The 21,871-nt window shown below is 40.7% G+C and overlaps 1 long non-coding RNA gene across 1 annotated transcript in view; it reads left to right on the forward strand.

Moving 5' to 3' along the window:
- Window positions 1-21,871, forward strand: part of LOC141016071 (uncharacterized) — a 97,311-nt gene that overhangs the window by 63,424 nt on the left and 12,016 nt on the right. The window contains exon 4 of the long non-coding RNA XR_012180574.1: window positions 11,307-11,507. This is a non-coding gene — a long non-coding RNA (uncharacterized lncRNA). The remainder of the gene's footprint in view (window positions 1-11,306; window positions 11,508-21,871) is intronic.

A 21,871-nucleotide genomic window follows, 5' to 3' on the forward strand; every position in this document is an offset into this window, starting at 1 on the left:
AATGAGGTCATATGAGTAACGAAAAAATAAATCTGTAAAATAATGAGAAAATAACTAAGGAAATATAAAGAGTAATAACTTAAAGAATGAATGAATTAATTTCAAATGTGGAAATATGTGGAAATATAAAGACACATATGTAAAAGAATATTTTAAAAAGGGAAATAAAATACAAAGATAAATGACAAAATATGAAATAATGATTAGAAGCATTTTCATGTTTTTTCACCTTTTTTGTTAATTTATTTCTGTTTATATGTATTCAAACATTTTTCAAACTATATATGTATTTTAGCATAAAAAAAATCTATATGGCACTCCTATGATGCCATATATTTGTGCTCACAACTGTTTTTTGCTGATGCAAACTATCTGATATACATGGCAACTTGAAGGCAGGAGCCAGTTAGACCGACTCAGCACGCACACACGTGCACACACACATGTACAGTACATGCATGTACAGTCTCCTTGAGCCCCTGTGCTGTAACAAGAACCTCTGGCTGTCAGCACAGCGCTGTGAAAACAAATTAGTCCAATGATTAATGGAAGGGAATTAGAGCCAGCAGATCATCCTGCTGTGAAGATGAGGCACACACTGTAAAACAGCATGTGGCATACAAGTCTCACACACACATTTTTATTACTAAACTTGTGAGGACCTGCGCTTACAATATTCAGTTCCTCAATCCTGAAAAATTATGTTGACCTCCACGATAAACTCTCGTGTTGATCTTCCTCTTATCGAACCAATCTTAGTGTTACTTATTTTACAAATGATGTTAATGTAACAGAGGAAAGTATAGCCATAACCATATATAACATATATTACAATACAAAAACAATCAAATGTTTTATCAGATAATAATAATACTATATAAATAATATAGTATTATATAAGTTGGACTGTAAGTGAAAGTTTTGCTGCACTGATTAATACAGATTCTGGATAATTGAAACATGTCTGTTATCAAACCGCATAAATGGTAAATGGTTAAACTAAACAAAAAAAGCAGTCTGACTTAATAATGTCAGTTACACAGCAATGTTGCCTAAAGTTTAGTCCATCAGCTATGGAGGCTATGCATGAAGGTGCACCACCAGCGATAATGACAAAAGTAAAGGATTAGCATTGTAGAAAGAACTAGAAAGTTTGCGACAGAGGGAGGTTTCGGTTGGTCGGTTGGTTCATTCATGATTTCCACTCAAGTGAACAGGGTTTCAGTCCTGTGTGAAGCCAATGATCTGAATAGTACTGAGAGCAGTTATTTTAAGCAAAACCATGATGGTTTTCTAAAAATACTTGGTTGGGTTTAGGCACCAGAAATACTTAGTTAAGTCTGGGTGCCAAAGCTCCTTGTTTAGATTTGGGCACCAAATATACTTGGTTAAGTTTGGTGTATAAACCTAACCAAGTTGTTTTGGTGCCTTTATTTTTGAAAGTGTAACGGGATGTTGCATGATTGTTATTGCCAACTTGACCACAGAATTAGACTGTTGATGTTTTCATGGATAGGCGAGGACAGTGACAGGGTGGACTAGCGTGTCTATTACGCAATTTGGCGTGATACTAAGGTGGATAATTACAAAGCCTACCTTACTTTTCATAATAGGGATTTTAGCTATAAGGATGGAGACCTGCTGATAGCCAAAATTTTATTATCTGCCAAGGGTGGTTGAGTTTTTCAGATGAGCGCATAAGTCAATATATGACAACAACCCTGATTAGATTTCACAGCGCAAAAATACATAAATCCTACAGTGCTGAGCAGCTGACTATCCACCCCACACCCTTTCCTTTTTTCGCCTCTGTTATAAGAGTTTTCAGCTGTGTGCTAACTCCTACACAGTTGTATGTTTATGTCCTTTGTACCTATGGCAACACATGCCATGCTTTGACAAAGGCTAGCTTTGGACGGTGACCAAGTAAGGCTTTATGAGTGCTAATCATGCAAGAGCTGGATTTATGCTGGGATCATCAAATGGAGCAAATAGAAAAAACACAATTTGCATATTTGTTTTTACCCATGCAACACAATGAAAACAGCATTAATTTAAGCACAGAATGTACAAATTAAAGAGTCAGGAGTGTAGATATTGTGTGTATGGTTAAAAAACAAAGTAAAACGCAGTTTGAGCCTGTGAATAAAGCTTAATGACAGGATTACAGCTCTCAGGTCTCAGGATTATCTGCAGATAAATAGTAAGAGGGAGTGCATGAAGTTACTGACTAAACATGAGGTCAATATTGGCCTTTTATTACAAACTCATATCAGCCAGTTACATCATCCTGTGTTGAATCATTCTTCATCAAAAGAGAGAGTGGTAGCTCGGACTTTCTCTTCCATGGAATAGGTGTGGATGCTGCCTTACAGGAATAGCATCACTAAAACAATTTCATGTTTTTAATGGTATCCATGATGATCAAAGCATTGTTTCAGAAGCTTAAACACATGGACAAGTAGGAAAAACATGGAGCACTTTTCACTGATATTTGTAGCAAAAGGGACAAACCTGACATTAGTGATAGGAAAATAGAGGAAAATACAAACAAAATTTAAAAAATCAATTTCCAACAAACTCAACCGTCTGTTTTCAGGCTTTAATTCTTACCCTGGCAACGCTCCTGCAAAATGGGCAGTGTTTTTGGAGAGGATCAGATACCTCGTACGCCAATACCACAGATTAGTCAAAGCTAAGAGGGAAATGAGACTGATTGGAGAGAAGAACTAATTAGATTAGAGTTATTTTTCATTAACGTCATTAGTTGGGTGGATTAAGAGGGGAAACTCTACAGCGGTGAGAATAATGCTTCCAACCTGCTCTCTGCTATGAGTTGGCAGCATTCGACACCAAAGTAAAGAGATATCCTTTTCAGAAAATTAGCCACTGGAAGCGATCATCACCAGAGCAAATATTGACCGCCAATTTGGATAAGTGATAGGGGGGAAAAAATAAATACATTGTGAACTTTTACACCATGTGGCGATACTCTCCATCCTCTTTATATGTTGAACTAAGCCGGAATGACCAGCCGCGGTTTCCTTCTCAACATTTACTCTGGAGCAGTACGCCAATTATTTTTAATGGAGCTGAAATAAGAATGGCTGAGGATCTTGCGAGCAACGGAAGGCATAAATTGCCCGTTGGTGGGACGCAGCAGCACAGTGATGACCTCATACCAGAAGACGTGGCCTTCTTCTCCCCCTTCAGTGTCTGAGAGTGATGGGTGATGGGATATGAGGCAGTGCTGCCAGGGTTCTGGATCTGTGCGAGCACTCTGACTGACCCTTGCACCGCAGATTGACAGGGGAGGGAGCTGCAGATGTCTTACCTGTCAAGAGGCGGATCACTAACACGGTGGACGGTGAAGGATGGAAGAGGAGATGGATGACTGGAAAGAATAGGGAAAGGCACTGTGAAAGAGAAGTAAATAAAAGGTGGAAAATATGAGGAGATTCTTGCTTGAAAATGACAAAAAAAAACAGAGGCAGGAGGGCAGAGGAGTCAGGGATGTGGGGTGAGTAGCCTCTGGTCCCTCAGGTGGCTAGAGTGGATGTAACCTAACCAGCAAGAGCAGTTAATGACATTTTATATAACTATTAAGCAATTATTGAGTACACAAAGCCTTTTTATAGCGTCCAAGCGCCGTGTACGTTGGGGACAGAAACAGCGGAGGGGAGCAGAGGGATTAAAAAAATAGTAATAATAAAATCATTCGAACGTCCGGGCCAAAACCTACATTTTCATGGCAAAAGCAGTCACGCTTGTGCATAATCCGCAGCGCACCTCGGGTTTCATGTGTGACTGGGGTTCGTCCACAGTGGTCTCAGCTACTCTCTTTAACAGGTACAGAGCTCTCTGTGGGCTCGCTCAATGAGTCCATATAGCAGACCACCACTCCGGCTGCTGGTTTCCTCCCTGCAGGCTCCAAGTAGAGACACACTTGTGTACTCAGATGATGGAGTCAAGCTGCCAAAAAAGCTTGCAAGTCTATGTTGAAAAGTCATGTGGTAAGGGATCATACAGAAGAGGGTCAGAAGTGACCACCTGTCAAGCAAGAGTCCCGGTCTCTGGGGAATAAATTAATTTCATGATCAGACTACAATATCAGCCTGATAATGGCCTGAGCAGACAGATGTGCAGCATCTGGATCCAAAATGAATGCTCGGCACTTGATCAAGTGTAAACCTACCCTACCCTACGTCACCCATTGGCTTTTGGACTATTGTTCTGAGGCATTACCATGGATCTAATAAGGTGAATCTGGAGGTGGAGCCCCATTCATTCCTATGAAAGCTACTCAGTGCTGCATAAAGCCAAAAAGCATGAGTTCCCAGATTATGTGGCCCATTGAGCGTGTGCACTAGAGATTTCTGCTGACCGAACCAGCTACTTCAGCTACAGCCCCAGCTAACTTCAATGGGGATACAATTATTTAATCCTGTAGCTCTTCTAGACTTTAAAAACGCCATAGTAGCTTCATGTAAATCACAATGTAGCCCTAAAGCATACCCTGATTTATCTTCTTTTTCACTTTAAATGGGATCATGATTTACAAAATGAACATCGTGCCGTATTGAAGAAGACTTGAAACTGAGACCATTAGGAAATGGTAGTAGGGTAATTTTCTCATAAGCTTGTATACAATCAGACTTCTTCTTGCAACCAGTGGAGTTGCCCCCTGCTGGCTATTTGAAAGAATGCAGGTTTAAGGCACTTACATGTTGGCTTAACTTGTCAAACCCAGAAACTGTGTCCATTTATGAACCACTAAAAGCGTGTGGCGGTTCTGTATCTACAGAGAGCTTGCCAGAGATAAACAATCAACTCTTAATGGTGTGTTTACAAGCAGCGGCTTTGTGCTAGATTTGCACAAGTATGTCCTGAAACTTGGGAGTTTTAAGATTATTTTTAGAGGCCTCAGTTTCTAGGTTTTTAGGAGAAAATAATGGCTGATGGGTAAGAAAGACTTAAAGTTGACGTATTAGGAAAAGAATCAGTCAAAAAGCTCTTTTCTCAGCTTGGCAGTGTATATGCATAACAATTTCATAATGCCATAATAGCCTTGTGGACATTCTTAACTATGATTATGGTTACTTCAGTGCTGTCAATGTTTCAGGAGACAACCACATCAGAGCTGTTCACATAATCACAGCCTCTTGGGTATTATCAGCACGTTAAACAACACCTTCAGACCACTGTGTCTAATTCTAGCTCCGAACCTAGCTGCAACTGTAAATCATTTTATTTAGATAAATATGGACTATTTGCTCTTGGACCATTTCCGAATGTTTATATGTTTCCTGAATTAGTAAGCGAGTGTTGCAATGGTATTAATCACCAGTTTTTCTTTGCCAGTGGAACGAAGTTGTCAGTAAAACTCTGGGAGCCGAGCCGGGACTCCGCAGATCTCAGTTATATTTACTCTCTCTGCAGTGGCACCAAGGGACCTGCTGTGAAAGCAACCTCTGTCTAATCAGGAGAGAATATTCTGGATCACTTAGCTCGAAAATTTCATCTGCCAGCAGTCCGGTGAAAGGGATGTTTTGGTCGTCAGAGGAATCCCATCATGACTCACGATGCTCCTACATCTTCTCTCATTAATGAGGAAATTTAAATTTCTATAATTGCTGCCATTTGCTTGTGACGAAAGCATAAAAGTTCAGATTCAGGTTCAAGTCAATGTTCCTTTAATTATAATCACAATGTACCAGACTCCATAGTTAAGCCTGTAAATAACCATATGAAACACAGTGGGATGTAAGTGGGTGTAGAACACCAGAGGATCATCATTCCTCTGAGCTAAACTTTATATAGTGTCAGCTTTGTATATTATTCCAAAATGACTGTATATTTCATGCTTTCCTGAGCAGATTTTACAGCTTATTACTGATTGTGGCTTTTTTAAATGCTCTCCAAATATGAGTGTGTACTCTCCATGTCATGTATATTATCCATGAATAACTCGCATGTTCCATTAAAAAATGAGAAAAAAGGGCCACATTCATCAGCAGAAAATAACATATATAATTCAAGTCACTTTTTCATTATTTACAGAAAAGAAATCAGAGTTATTCTGTGGAACAAGGTGCACCATACATGTTGGAAAAAAAACAAACCAGGAAAAGGCAACTAAAAATAACTGCAAAACCAAATCATAATATTTTCTCAGGGCACTGTACTTGCACACACGCGTGACTGGCTGACACAAGGAAAATAGACAAAGATGATTTTTAGAGGTATTTTCTTAAGACCTCACTCTATTTCCCGTGAAAATATTGTATCGAGTACACGGAGGTAAGTACATGAAGTAGGAGTGAGGAGCAGGACGCCAGAGTGGGGGTGTAAGGTAGCTTGGGGAAGTAGAAAATGCTGTTATTTTTATGTCTTCATACTTATCTTCATACTGTATGAATATGAAGTATCATAGCAGTTCCTGTATATGTTGTATGTTATGTATGTGTGTTGTATTCAATTAATACTTATATTCATTAATACTTTAAGTAAGATTTGAGTCCAGAAATACAACAGAGGAGCAGGTGGTGTATGTGTTTACAGTGCAGCCAACATCTCGCCAGATCTAGATCTAGTATCCGCACCAAATTGCACTCACTCATAGATACCAGCCACCTAAAGGCGCCCGATTTTTATTTATTTTTTTATCAAGAACCTTGCATAATGTCCTGAGAAATTAATGAAAATGCTGAAAAACATTGATCGTGCAAAGTTAAAGAAAGTCAGAAAGAATTCCTGGATCCGTCCCTTTCTCCGGATCCGCACCAGAAGTTAATGGGGTCTTTTCTGGGCCGAGACACATCCTTAATCAGAGCTTCATGGGAATATGTTCAATAGTTTTTAAATACTAAATACTGACTAATTAATGGCTGTTGCAGGAAAAATACTGAGCATAAATAGTAAGAAAAATGAGGTTTAATACCATAAAAGTATTAACTTTATTTTAATTGACACCCCTGATTTGGCATGTAGAATTTAATTATACATTGTCAATATAACATAATGTAGTTGTAATTATATGAAATATAGATTAGATCCATTATATTTTATCAGTACTTCTATGCATAATACTTCTATTAACAAGTTGCTGCTGAAATCTCAAAGAGAAATACAGTCAGTGATCTTCAAGATTGCTCATGACTTTTGATCATATTTATTAACTGTTTAAAACTAGCTTGTGAAAGAGTTGCACATGTATACAAGAAGGTGCCTCATTAAGTATGTGTATACCAGTTACAGATGCTTAGTAGGGGAAGTTATAACTGCTGTAAAATCTATAATTAAAACACTAAAAAATGTTTAAAACACACTAACAGAGTTGGAAGTGGATTTGAGGAACGTTAAAGTTTTTAAAAATACTTTTTATAAAGGTTATAGGGTCATCTGAAGAGAAAAGAGATCCAAATGACATCTACTGAGGATTAAAAAAAGGACATAATATTGTTTTTTTAACCTGACAGTGTTTTTATAATGTTCAATAAAATGCAGAGACATTTGCAGATTTTAGTAATCATGTATCTTTGAGGAGAAAATACCAGCACCACATCGAGTAGTTGTTGAGCCAGTGGTGTCGACCCTACAGCTGTACTCCAGTCATTTTGTGTTGCGGGGCAATGAAAACCTTCCCGCTACATATTGTAACTGTTTAAGGGGCCACACAGCAGACCCGAGCTATCAGCCATGTTTATAAAACAGCACGTACCTGGCGGCCAGCGCTGCCATTCATCCTGACAACTCAGCCGGACAAGACTGATGGAGTGCTGACAGTGTAGATGGATGGGCGCGGAGGGAAGGAAGGAAAGAAAGACGGAAGGTGCATAGGCTGGCACTGCCAGATGGGTGGAGGAGAGGAGAAGGAGAAAGGTGTGTAAACTGGCAGCAGATGGAGAGTACGAGGTGGGGTTTGCGCAAGGTGTGTATGCTCAGCGAAGGAGAGTATAATGGGGTGTAGGTTGATGGTGATGGTCGTCCTGCGCGCCGCAGGCCTCCCCTGCTCCAATGATAACTTGCGGTTTTCGAAGTGTTCCTCTGAGCCACAAAGAGGCCTAAGAAGCACTTGGCAAGCGGTCGACTGTTCCATCACAAACAGGGACCTGGGACCCTCACTCTTGAAGAAGGAAATGTCTCTAAACCATATACCACCCGGTTTACTCTGGCACCGTGCTGGAAACCAAGACTTTTATATGCATAGCTTTAACATCAGCTTTTGGAAACGGAGCAGATGATAGACGAGAGCAGAAAAGCTACCAGCTGGTAAAAGGAACACCGGGCTCGTAAAGGGCGCGCATTACCCTTCATTTGCGACTTGTTGCACCAATTAAAGGATTTAGGAATCAAAAATGGGAAGTTTAGCTGCGTGCTTATTCTAATTAGGCCACTCATTTGTTCTGTTTTGATCCCAGCGAGGTTGTAACTTGCATCTCTGGTTTATGCTTGAAACAGTCCAGAACACGACATGAAAACCACACATCACAAATACCACTGTGAGTAGACAAAATGGGCCCTGTTGAGGTCCGGTACAAGCCGGTCACCACTGAGGAAGGTAAAACAGACTATATAGTCTTTTTCTGGGACCTGCTTATAGAGCCATGCCATTTTTGGAATCTAAAATAAATGTGTCCGGAGCTGTGCTGCCACATCCATAATGGTTTTCCTGACGACTTAGGTCTGGACCACAGATTCGGAGCTTATTAGTCTGTATTCATTAGATTTGTTGTTGTACTTGCAGCCTTCAAAAAAAATAATCTTTGACTGTTAATAGGGTTCTTTCTTTCTTGGAATTATTATTCTCTTTCCTCCTTCCACAATACCTCACTTGGTCCATTACAAAGCTCCTATAAGTCAGGTCCTCCCTTTGTCTCCCTGTCTCTGCTATCATTTTCCCGAACCCCTCCATCCCGCATGTATCACCACCATCTCCTCCTTCTCCTCCCCTGTCTACTCCCTCCCTCCTCCCCCCGCCTTCACCTCCTGCATCTTCTGACCTAATCCGTCCTAAGTGTTTACAGACCACTCAATTTCTCAAAGGGGGTCAGCTGCTCTTTCTCAAACAAACCCATGCAAAACAGATGAGTGGCAGTGGTAGCACTACAGTTGAGAGAAGTGCGCATGTTAACGTAAATTTGGTAGATTGAAACCTGTGCCGGTGGAATCAGAGTTGAGAAAAATAGCATTATGTTTTTGCCATGCCAGCAGATATTGACTTGGATCAGTGACGTGTGTTGTCCTCCCTGACTCTGACTCATCCAGTGAAAAAGGGAGGAGGCCATAAAGGAGGGAGCTACTATTGTTAAGCTTTGCAAACTTCTTACTACTAACCTTTCAAAAACATTTTGCTCTGAGGGCCAAACATCAAAAAGTCCATGACATGAAGTGAGAGGTCCTAGGTGAATTAATATGGAATTATCCTTTTAGTCGATTTTGCAATATTTCACAGGTAAAAGTCAAAACTTTTAACCGTCGGTTACTCCTCTGGATTAGGGTTAGGGTAGTCCATCCTCATGAGATATGTACGCCTGTATCCTTAGAGGCATGCAGCTAGCTGGCTAAAAAAGCACTAATGTTCAGTCAACGAACTGGGAAATACAAATGGATGGTAAACTAAATAAGTGAAGAAAGAAAGGAAACTCTGCACAACCACAACTCACCATCTTTTAATTCCAGAGATTATGATGTTTTGGCACTTCTTGCATTCTTGAGAAAAAATGTGCAATCATCTGACTGAAATATACTGTTTAGTGTTTAAAAATCACTGGGTCTACAATGCAGTCAGTGACAACATAGATTTAGAGTCTGCACTCGTAGTTAGAAGAAGGTAAAATGTGCAGAGTTTGAATCAATAGTGGCTTCCTACTTGATGTCTACCTTTGAGCTATTATCTTATCAAAGTAGGTGTGCATTATTCTTGAGTTAGTCAAACAAAATAATTGAAACATGACACAGGGGGTCAAAGGTCAAACAACAAGTTGAGAAGTGGGTTTAACGGCAGGGAGGAGTGAGAAGTCGACGGATCGCACAAGCAAACAAAAGACAAAAGGTGAGAAGGGTCAGGCGAGGGAGAGTGAGACAGGGAAGAGAGAGTCCAAAGCAGGAGGTAGAGGCAGTGTGTGTGTCAGCTAGCGTGTGTGTGTTCAGCTTGTGGAAGCAATGTATGTTTTTCTGTCTGATCTGCGGATAAACGCCGGGACAGCGAGAAGGGAGGAAAAGGGGTTGTTGGTGGGATGGGACGGGATTAAAGGGACAAGTGTGGAATCTGAGGGTCAAGGCTGAGATTTAAGGTCCTTACCCTTGAACGTAGATCATAGGAACGGCTTTCAGTGTGGGGGGGCCCTCTCTATGTTTGTGTGTGCATGACAGAAAGAAAGGGAGAGACACCGATATGGAAGTATTGTGGGAAGCAAAGCAAAAATTTTCATGCCTTGCCTAGGTACACAAACTCTGCTTGATTGCCTCTCATTTGAACCGAAACCTCCGACACACACATGCGCAAACAGACATGCAGAGATACATATGAGCTCGAGTAGAACACACACATTTTCTCTTCAGTCCAACAGAAGAGCTTCAAATTCGAAGTTGACATATGAAAACATATAAAAACAAAGCCCAGAGCTTCATCTCTATCAGTGTTTGTTTTTAGAGGACAAGACTTACTCAGTCATGTGAGAGCCATGTTTAAAAAGTCCTCCATTCAATCATCCTGCCATCTGAAGCGAACTCCCCCTCCACCGCATCTGTCCTTATCTACAATATCTTTTACTAATACATCATACTAATCAGCTGATGTCCTCCTCGACATGTGCACTGCAGAACCCCACAACTTTCCTTCCAGGTTAACTCCTGCCTGCCAGGCACAGCAGTGTAATTTATGAGCTGTAATTATGGAGGTGTCAAAGAAACAGAAACAGTCCTCCCGTATAAATAAGTGACGTGCTGCTTCGGGTGACTTCCTGTTTTTTGCCTCCTTGACCTTGTTGGTTGACCCATTTCTCTTAATTAAAGGGTAACGGCCTGACAGCACACCAACAAACGTCAAAAATGAGGTCCACCAATTGGTGCTCGATGACGCAAAAAGTAAAATAAATGATGTGCTTTATTTTGAAAGTCCTCGGGTAATTTACACTGTTGAATAAAACTTTAATCGTCCAGATTCTTTTCTTTCCATGCACGTGGTTTGAATCTGACTAATATGATGTTTGTATCTCTGATATTGAAAATTGATGCTGACATTACTAACCTGACTCCGAAACCACTTTCTCTCTCTTGTTCTGTCTCTGAACTTGCTTTCTCAGTCCCTCAGTGACCACAGCCCAGTGAGCCAGAGCACAGAATCCTCCAAGGGGATCCTCGATCCTCGATGTCGTCATGAAGATCGGGATCACAGACTGGAGGTCTCCCGTCAGAGGACTTGCCACAGATACAGCCAATTGCAAACCAGGTCTTGCAGAAGGATGGCACTGGAGAGGAACATCAAACCGTGGCAGACCAGTCAGGTTGGTTAATAAGACAGACATAATTTGACTTCTGAATCCTAAAAATGAGAAGTATTATCTTGCTGCTGTTGAGACCCATTATTATCCAAGGGGTCTACAACCCCTGTCAACAACAACGGCAGCTCCTAAACGGGCGGCTTTTGGCAAGTTTTATTCACCAACTGTCTTCACTAGTAGAGCTCTCCTGCTGTTGATCTCATTGGTTAAAGTTAGCCTGTGAAACACGGTGTTAAACAGATGGTTTGTCCATGTATTTTTTGAAAGTGCTGGCCCTTTTCCAAACAGTGTCCAAGGACAACTCTCCAGATGGTTCCGTGTAACCAACCATCTGGCGAGTCAGGTTAGTTTCCCACATTTCTTTCCCCTCATTTCCTGTCATCACTCTGTTATTGGCTTTTAATAAAATGGCATAAAATCCTGATAAAACAACAACTTTAATTTGAAATATTAAATGTTGGCTAAGCATGAGCATCTGTACAAGATCTGCACAGATCTGCAAGTGTTTAAAATTAGAACAATTATAGGAAATATTTGACTTAAAAACAAGCTTTCAATGGCAAATTCAAGAACTGGACAGTTCGGTTGTGAGAGAAATTGCATGATGTTCTTGAGAAAAGAACCAGATGCCTTGTAAACTCGGACTTGTCCAGCATCGTCCTGGCTACCTGTCATGTCCTACAGCTACAGTTGTCTGGTCCAAACCTTCACACGGATCATCACTTCGGCTTCATTGTTTTTCTTTCTGTCTGTGGTGAGACGACATGCCGCGTGGGGGAGGCAAGAGCTTCATCACTGTTTACCTTCTCCATGCTTGGACTATACTAAAGCTGTGTGTGGGCCAGACCCCCGCTGAGACTGGTCGTGGAACTACTGTCAGCAGTGTGAACAACACCAATATCACCTCCCACTGTACGGACAGGTTCCGCACCATTATCTGGCTGACTTGCTAACCAGAATTCCTCATTCATGAGCCGTAAAAAGGGCCGCAACGCTTGTCGATCGGTAGATACTTTTATCTTCAGCACCATGAGTGTATACAGATGTAACTGATCCCGTTGTCACACTTTGTGCTGAGTGTTTGCTGAGATACTGCTGCACAGACTGCATCAAAGTGTAAAAATTCTCATTTAGATCTCTGCTGGGATGCACGCGTTTCTTGATTTGCAGTGCTCAGCTTTGATGTTGAGCTCTCTGTTGTTGCTTAGCATTTTTGAATTCACTGATTGTTTTCCATCTCAGCTGAAGTGGATTTAACATTTTTCCTGTTCAAACACGGTGTGTCATTTACAAGAGTCAAGAGGTTTTCCAGACTAAGCAACTTCCATGATCACTCACAACGAACACAAACACTGACCAGTCATTAAGAGTAGGCTCTGGGTTCGTTCAATCCTGCTGACAATGTGAAAATAACACTGAGAGAAAATCTGAAGAGTTGGCTATTATCCATTTGAAGCATCAGAGATACCAACAGGATACATAAAGTTCATGTTTGTGACATACTAATCATCTTATTAACTGATATGGGCAGAATGGACCAGAATTAATGTAATCACCATAGTCATTGGATTTGTGACTTGACTTTGATTTGAGTAACTTTTTACTGACTTCATCACTGGTCAAGATTGAGATTGATCGAATGCAAATTTTCTTGCTGCAGATATAGTGAATGGGCTGAACATCAATCCTGAACATGCAGAGTTCATTATTATCTGTGCTTCATGCATATAAGTAACAACTTTCTGGTGTGACCAGTTTACCTACAAAATGTGGTTGTTTTGATATGTATGTTCCAGGTGGTAAAAAAAGGTTCAGGTTTGAGCTTCTTTGGGCAAATTGTAGCAAAACTAACTGCCGCTAACTGCTGCCGTTAGCTTCTCAGGTCAGTTAGGTGTGCAGCTAGCGATCAAGACAGGGAATTCGGAGAGGTATTACGGGACAGGACAGGCCGGGGCTAGCTGGTTAGCATGCTAACTTTAGTAGATAGATATCTCTGCAACACAGTGCATGCAGATGACTTCGACATAATGCCAAACTGGTATTTTTTTTTCTAATTCTGTTGATAATTTCAGTTTATTTTCTTACACATAGCACCTTTTAAGATTGGGATGTCACATGTACACATACATGGATAGATCTTCAGTCACGCCCCAGCACACCTTGGTTGCAAATACATCGCCAGAGCTGATGCAGAAACACAGTGGGTGGTGCCTGCTTAGGCCTGTGGAAGCTGACCAATCAGAGCAGACTGGGATTTTCTGGAGGGGGGCCTTAAAGAGACAGGCACTAAAACCGAGTGTTCAGACAGAGGGGGAGTAGAGGTGCTGCAGCATTGGACAGTATGAGAAAAATAATGTGATTTCGAATATTAAAGCATGTAAACTTTTTCTATTAGTCACCAAAGTATTTTGTGTAGCTAACATTTCTACAAAGCAATCATCATTGTTGTCAACTCATGAGATTTAACTAATACCCTGATATCATGCAGCAAACTAGTAATTATTGTTGAATATATACATTACCAAAATTAAAACAATTTAAAATAAAACAAAACTTTTTTTTCCTCCAACTCAACAATTAATATTCTCAGAGTTACTAAGATTTAACAATTCTGCTGAATTTTCCTGCTTGCTCAGTTTGACAATAAGTGAGCAGACTTCTGCAACATTTATGATTACATCACTGAGGTTTTTTAATATCCAGTTTCAAAGAGGAGACCTCAACCTGACCTTCTGACACAGAACACATACAGGATACCAAGAACAACTCATTACATGTTCCTTGAATAAACCATCCTCGTTTCAATAAATGTTAACGCAGCAGCAAAACCTCCAGACGCTGTAACCCGGGGCCAGTTTCAGGCCTCAGATGGTGGTCTCCTTCATTGACTCTATGTTCGCTAATGACCCTGGATCTGGATTGCCATTATAAAACACAGATAAATGTTTACCGTCAAGAGATGACATCACAAGACTTAAGGTCTGTACAAATATACAGGTGCTCCACCACCCTTCTGCTCTCTCCACTTCCTCAAGTTCACATAGCTTTGATAAAAACAACTCGAAATGCTAGCGTCCCGTGTTCACATTTGCACTGTTTCATTTATTTTGTTGGCCGCTGAAAACATAAACTTTTACTTAGCTGTGTGTTATTAGAATGTAAGCTTTTTTCCATGGCGGAGGTTTGGGATGGCGGTCGTGTGTGTGTGTGTGTGTGTGTGTGTGTGTGTGTGTGTGCGTGTGTGTGTGTGGCAAGACTGTATTTCTTAAACTGAGTTTTCCTTCTCTGTCCTGTCACTGATTAAGACTCTGTATCCAGACACTTGTTTTTAAAGGCATTACATGAAGCATTTAAATGTCAGTAAATCACTAGCACATTAGTCTGGATACATAATGTATCATGACTGCAAATAAACACAAATGTTGCTCAGTATAATTGGCAACCTCTAACTCTACGGCGCATTTCCATTTTGTGACTCTGGATTAGTCTGATGGGAAATCTGATGGATAATTGTGGTGCAAAGCAGTCAGACGATGGTATTGTGTCAACGTTAGCTTACATCACTGAAATGCGTGTTCCCTTTTATCCAGGACTTCCCCGTCTTGCCTTTTAATCAAATGCCATATGGTGCTTTTCCATTGGCACATTTGACCACGCCAGTTAAACCATGCGGTGCTAATTTGCGTTTCCATTACCAGTGTCTTAGTTGTGCTAGGTGGCGCCGAAATGGACCATCTCCTGAGTGGGGTCAAAGCGTGCTAGTCCAGTGACGTGTTCCGGCCAACGGCCAAACGGTGACAAAACCCCCTTCAAACAAGCCTGTGTTGCGATGCTCAACTCATGTCTGTGCAGGAAACCTGAGAGAAAGACTTTTTTGTGAAACTTTTGGTGAAAACCCAACATTTCCTATTTTTTCTGCTTCATAATAAAAGCTTTTTAATAACTAAACAGAGGACTTGTATTGTGAAGCATGTATAGGAAATCTTTTAGAATTTTTTAAATGACCATTTCTGTATAAATGATGAAAACGAAAACTTAATTAGTGAACTTCCACTTGCTCTTTTCTCCTGCTTCCATGCTAGTTTAGGCTAAACAGGTCTTGTTTCTTGATGTAGGCCTAGCAAGCCTTCATAACAGACACACAGCATTGTAGACCTATTGATCTTTGAGAAAACGTTCAATATTTGGATAAAGATGGTAGCTGTGAGAAGAAGTCATTTCAATCATGTCTAATAGTTAGCCTATATAATTTCTTTTTAAAGTTTCCAATAATTTATTTATTATTTTCTCTTACATTTGCAGAAATCAAGCTTTGAATTCTGCCTAGTTGCTGACCCACTGATGCAGTTTTATTACATTTCCAGTCTCCAATATTTGAAGGACTGGCCTGGTAAACACTTACAATATACTGATTACCTAATGTAGCCTGTAACCGCACAAAAAAAGACAGCACAGCAGTGGCACTGCAGGCTAAAAGCAGCGCACACTTACTTCTAAAATGACTACTACTGTGTACATAATCTTTTCTGCTGAGGTTTCATTTTCCTCTGAATCTCATTGCTGTCACACCCGCTTCTCAAACAAGACTGACATCCTCCCTCGTTAGACATTCAGCAGCCACACAGTAACCTGAACCCCGTGCATACACACACACACACACACTTATGTTCACTCAGGGTGACCCACTGCCACCACTATCACAACCTGTCTACATCTCCTACTATATTTTGTGTGTGTCTATGTACACACATGCGCCTCAGCTGCAGCCGACACTCAGTACCAGCCTGGAATCTAATATCCCACCATTGGAAACACATGTGGAAGTCTGACAAAAGCCGGCATGTTCCCTGCGCCATGTATGTCAGCAGTCAGTCAGTCTCCGTGCTGTCTGTTTTGAATGCCGAGCAGTCCTCTGCAGAGCTACACAGCCAGCAGGCTTTGTAATGTGTGCAAGAGGAGTGTGAAAACCAACTCTGCTGTTGTGGTTTTGCTCTGGTGTTTTCAATGATATTAAAGGTGCCGTATGTAAGATTTGGCCACCTGTTGAACTCCAAACAACACTGGGGCAGCATATCACCACAGCAGCTAACTGCTGCTAACTGTATTCTGTTTGTGACTACTGCTACTGTTAGCTTGTTAGCTCACCTAGCCTTGGAGCTACTCGGAGTGCTGGTGTTTACACATTTGAACAGCTGGGAGAAAGCGGTTGAAATTTCATTGTTGGGTGAACTTTTCCTTTAACAGATTTTTGCATCAAACTTATTCCATTTTATGTCTGGCGTGATTGGGACTTAATAAACTGGTAGGAAATTGTGACCTTCGCTCTATTTTCTGATACCTGAGCAGAGCAGAAGCGGCTCACTGTCTAATCGTCAGACATTCTGTTATTCTAATAAAGCTGCTGTCCACACAAGCTCTGTTAAACATAAATGGCTGTTCTTTCAGTTCCATTTTGAGCAGCTACAACAACATAAATGTCTATTTATTCAGACAATAATTGCTATTCATGCAAAATGTTGCCGGGCACACATGGAAATGAAATGTTTTCTGTAACTGAAGTGTGACCCATTTAAAATGTTGGCCCTTCTTGCACCAGGGTATGCTGGTTACAGGTACCAGGCAGGGTTGGTATATTTGAATAAAATTGACATAATTTGTTAGCTTTAGACCAAGTAATCCAAAATCATTTTGCTGAGTGTACAGTGATGACAAAGTTCCTGCAGGGAAAGCAGAGGTAAGCGGCTGCAAGGAGCCCTCATTTCTACATCGAAACCTTGCACCTTCCCAAAGTGCCAAATTTCCGCCCTGGTTGGAGCAGCCTGGCACTCCTGTTGTTGGCCTATGAGAGATTGTGAGCGAGCTTTACTCAGCTGCACGAACAGCTTGTCTTGCCCAACCTAAGCTGTCTCCATTCTCTGTTACCAACTGTCTGACTGATTTGAATGAGTAAATCATTCACAAACCATTCCTGACAGTCAGTTTTCTCAAGCGGCTGCTAATCAGCACCGCTTCAGTCGGAGGAAGTAATCAGGCAGGACGAAGAGTTTTTTGAAAAGCAGCGCGTTGTGACAATCTGTTTGGGCACTTTGTCAAAAGCCTTCTTTTGTCACCACCAGAGGTTTGAGAGCTAATAGGTGGTGAAAAGCCTGGTTGGAGGCCCAGATGAAGCAGATTATTTTATGGAGACTGAAGGAGAAGCGGGAGAGGCATCCAAGCATTAGCATGTGTGCTAGCCAGAGTCAGTCCCAGGAGGGAAACCCAAGTCTGGCCACGGCGTCCCGACGGACATCCTCTGCCGAGGTTAGCGTATCCCCGTTTCGGCTGAGTTGCTGAAAGTTGTATCTGTGTGTATGTGTGTTAGGGCTTGTGTGAGTGTGTGTGTGTGTGTGTGTGTGTGTGTGTGTGTGTGTGTGTGTGTGTGTGTGTGTGGCTGCTGAAAGATTTGTTATTTGGAGTGGTGAATTTTAATGACGTTTGTCAACTCTAATACGCACAGCTGCCCAGCTGTGGACAAGACTGAAGTTTTCTCAGCTTGCTTTGAGTTTATTTAAAGGAAGTGCTGCTTTTCAAGACAGCTACTGCTACTTATTTCTGGGATAAATATGTGTTATTTATAGAAAGAGACAGAGATAGAGGCATATAAACAGACATGTTTACATCCTCAGCCTGAGGATTATGTGTTTTCCAGGACCAGACCAGTAAGCTGTCAGCACTTGTCATCAGATGTTGCGAACTCTTTTCATCATCACTTGCTGTTAGTCTGTTTAATAACTTAACTACAGGAACATTTATCATATTGTTTTTTCAGTTAGGTCATTGCAACACAACAGACTAGTTGCACTGTTGTTGTATTGCTACCACTGCAAATATTATGCTATCACCTAAGTAACAAAGTGATCTACCAGACATACAAGGACTCAGTTTGGAGGACTACTTTTTTCAGTTCAGAAAACATTCTCATTAATAATAACTAGTAAAGGAATTGAACCTACATATAGTGAACAAATTATAAACTATAAATGTTTTATAAAATAAAAAACATATTAGCACAACCTGTTGCCATTTCAGGAACCTCTTTTTTCACTGAGCTAAATTCACGTACGCAATCACTGTTTCTCCTATAAATAAAAAATATACATTTTATTTTTGTACCTGATCACAATCAAAAATAAGTGACAGTTTTACCACTAATTGGATGCAAACAAACCTTAAATAGAATCTGCAAATACTGTGGAATCTGGTGTCGAGTGAAATGCAGCTAATCACAACTCATATTTACATTTCTTGACATTTAGTGGCCGTCATTATTACAGCAGCAAAGAAGGGAGTCAGGCGAAGTCATATAAAGAGCGATGGGAAGAAGCTCAGGGACGGATGGGTTATTTGGACTTTGGACTATTTACTTATTACTTATTTGGACTACTAGCATAGTTAAGTTACCTTATGTAACCGAAGTAACAAACGTAAAGTAGGTCCGTCGTAACATAAGCAACACAAGTAACCTAGTTCTTTTAAGCCAAACCACAATGTTTTCCTAAACCTAACCAAACAGCGAACATACAATGAAGGTCTGGTATGCCTGAAACTGGTACACTGCTATGTGTCATTTTGGGTTAGGGGGCTTTATAAGGGCTTTATACAATTTTATCAAATCACTGGAGTTCTTTAAAGTAATGAACTGTATTTCAAAGTGGAATTGGCAAGAAAAGTATGATAGAAATTTGATCGACCCGTTCAGGGATTTGACAGAAAAACTAGGCGTGGCTTACCTAGCATTGGTGTCTGGACATTTAGATGGATGTGGAGGACTGTAGAGGTCTGTTCACCTGTCCATTCACCTTCATTGTTAGATCAGGACATGCACGACAGGGAGAAATGAATAAATTACACCAAAACCACAGTCTTGGAAATGAAAACAATGCTTGCAGGCACACACTTTGGGCGGATGATATAACTCCGCTGTGTCAAGTGTGGTTTTATAAGACGGAAGTGGTTGGCTGCTGGGATTTTCATATATAAATACTCATAAATTATTTTTGGACTTATTTTTGACAGGGCAATTAATTCAGGTCACAGGATAAAAAGATGGGGCATGTGGTTTTTTTTATTGTTTTTTTATTCTGGGTCTTACGAGCTTTTCACATTTGCTGTTCAAAAGTCTGCTAGACAGGAAATTATGCATTTTACTTTTAGACAAGAAAAATACTTTACTAATACTGAATATGGAGAAGAAGACAGAAGGAGCACAAGACACCATACTTTACAGTATATCATTTTAAACCCACACAGTAATGTTACATACTATATCATTTAAATGTGCACAGTGCCTCTCAAAGCATGTTTTCCAGTGTCTAAACAAAACCAGAAAATGCTGTATTGGCAATTCTAGCTGCAATGAACCTGCAACCTCCCGTCCCAGTGTCAGGAGGAACCTGAAGGCACATGTGCCACAGATTACTCTGACTGCATACCTCTGAAACCCACCAGGCTGTGAAACGCTGTCCTGTCAAAGTCCGAATCCCATAATTCAGCAGGACGGGCTGACAGCAGCACCTTCTCCTCTTCCTCCTCAGCTGCTTCCATCCATCCTCGGCTGAGACAGACGGGGTATGTTCACAGCTCATCACCACCATCATCACATAAAGACACGGTCAAGTGGCTTCCTTGCTGTCCTTATGTACGCATGGCTGTTTGTTTGTATGCGTAATGTGTTTATAAAGAGCTCCAGTGTGCCAGCTCAGAGCAGCCAGTGTTTCTTTGTGCCGGCGAGGCCTGTCCGCTGGTTAACACACATAATTGCTCCCTAATTCTCCCGTCAGTGGCTGAGTAATATCTGATTAACAGGCAATGAGCCACATCCCATTCAACAAAGTCCCACCTACAACACACTCACTGGATTATTCCCTGTCGTTTCTTTGTTTTCTTTCTTTCTTTTTTAACTTTAATCACCTCGTTTCTGTTTCTTGTCAACATGGAGAAAGACTGCGAAAAGATGTCAACTCTGCAATTATATATACAAAATAGTAACGTCTCTCCCAAACCTGTGTTTAGACCTGGTAACTGTGAATGCCACAGCACAAGATTTACATCATTTTGATACTTGTGTAATCGTTCAATAACCCCCCCCCCCATGTGCTTTGTTAGTGGGCTCCGTCAGGAAGGGGTCACTTCAATCAGGACAAACATGATCACTGAGAATAACTGTTTTGATTTATAGTGACTCCTGAAGGGACAAGTGGACCGCACCATGCCAGGCAAAGAGTGCATGCCTCACATGTAGGCCTACTCTGAACTGAAATATGGACACCAATCAACAAACTGCACTTGAGTACTTGATATGATTGCAGTCTTTTGTTGTTCATTTTTAATGTGCAGATATTACCCCACATCTGACTCAAGTCATTTGGTCCAAGTCTCAAGCAAGTCCCAAGTCATTTTGTCTTGGGCAAGTAACAGGTTGTGCCGAGTGAAGTCTTAAGTTAAGGCAGTTCATGTCCCATGTCAGCTGCCCCCCTCCATGCCTACAGCATCCAGTCTTTATAAAGAGAAAACTAAAGTTTTAGTATCTGTCTAATAATGATAGTATTGGCCAATTCATCCAACCTGTTAGGTATGACAATACATTGATAAGATGAATAATGACATTCAGTGAAATAAATGTAATAACACAAAAAACTAATAACTTTCAAACAAATACTCCCTGACCTGACTGACCTCTAGGGAGACAAGTGGAGCAAACCATGCCAGAAAAAAGGCACCTATGTACTCTGATCAACAGACTGAGAGTGTCTGAGACGTTGTCATTTTCTTCTCGTTTGTTTTCAATATATGTATGCACCAAGGACTCCTGAGAAACAGCCTTTTTGATATTTTCAGTAAGATACTGCTCGAAGAAGTATCTCCTGCACTGACATATCAACATCACAGTGACTGAATGCACATTTGACAATAATTATTTAACCTACTGACGTCTTCGTATCACGTAGTCACTGTTTCTATTAATACATGAGCCTGCAGAGCTTCAATATTTATATTATATTATAATATTTATAACTTTCTGTAATAAAACATTAAAATTATTATAAGGTGGGGCTGATTTGTGCAAATTTAGGTGTCTTTGACACGAAAATGTTTCAGAACCATTCATCAAGTATGTTTATGAGGAAGCATTGGCATTCATCTCATTTATCATCTGTTTGTATCAGCCCTTCAAGCTTTTTGTGGAAAAAGTACAGGCTACTGTAGTTAATAGAGGAAAATAGGTCAGTAACAGTGCTAGTCTTTCTTGTCTCTTGGACAAATTATTGGTGATCACAGATTACAAAATGATCTTTTAGTACTGTCTACAACTGACAGACGGTTGACTT

The sequence above is a fragment of the Pagrus major genome, chromosome 20, assembly GCF_040436345.1.
Source record: "Pagrus major chromosome 20, Pma_NU_1.0".
NCBI lineage: Eukaryota > Metazoa > Chordata > Actinopteri > Spariformes > Sparidae > Pagrus > Pagrus major.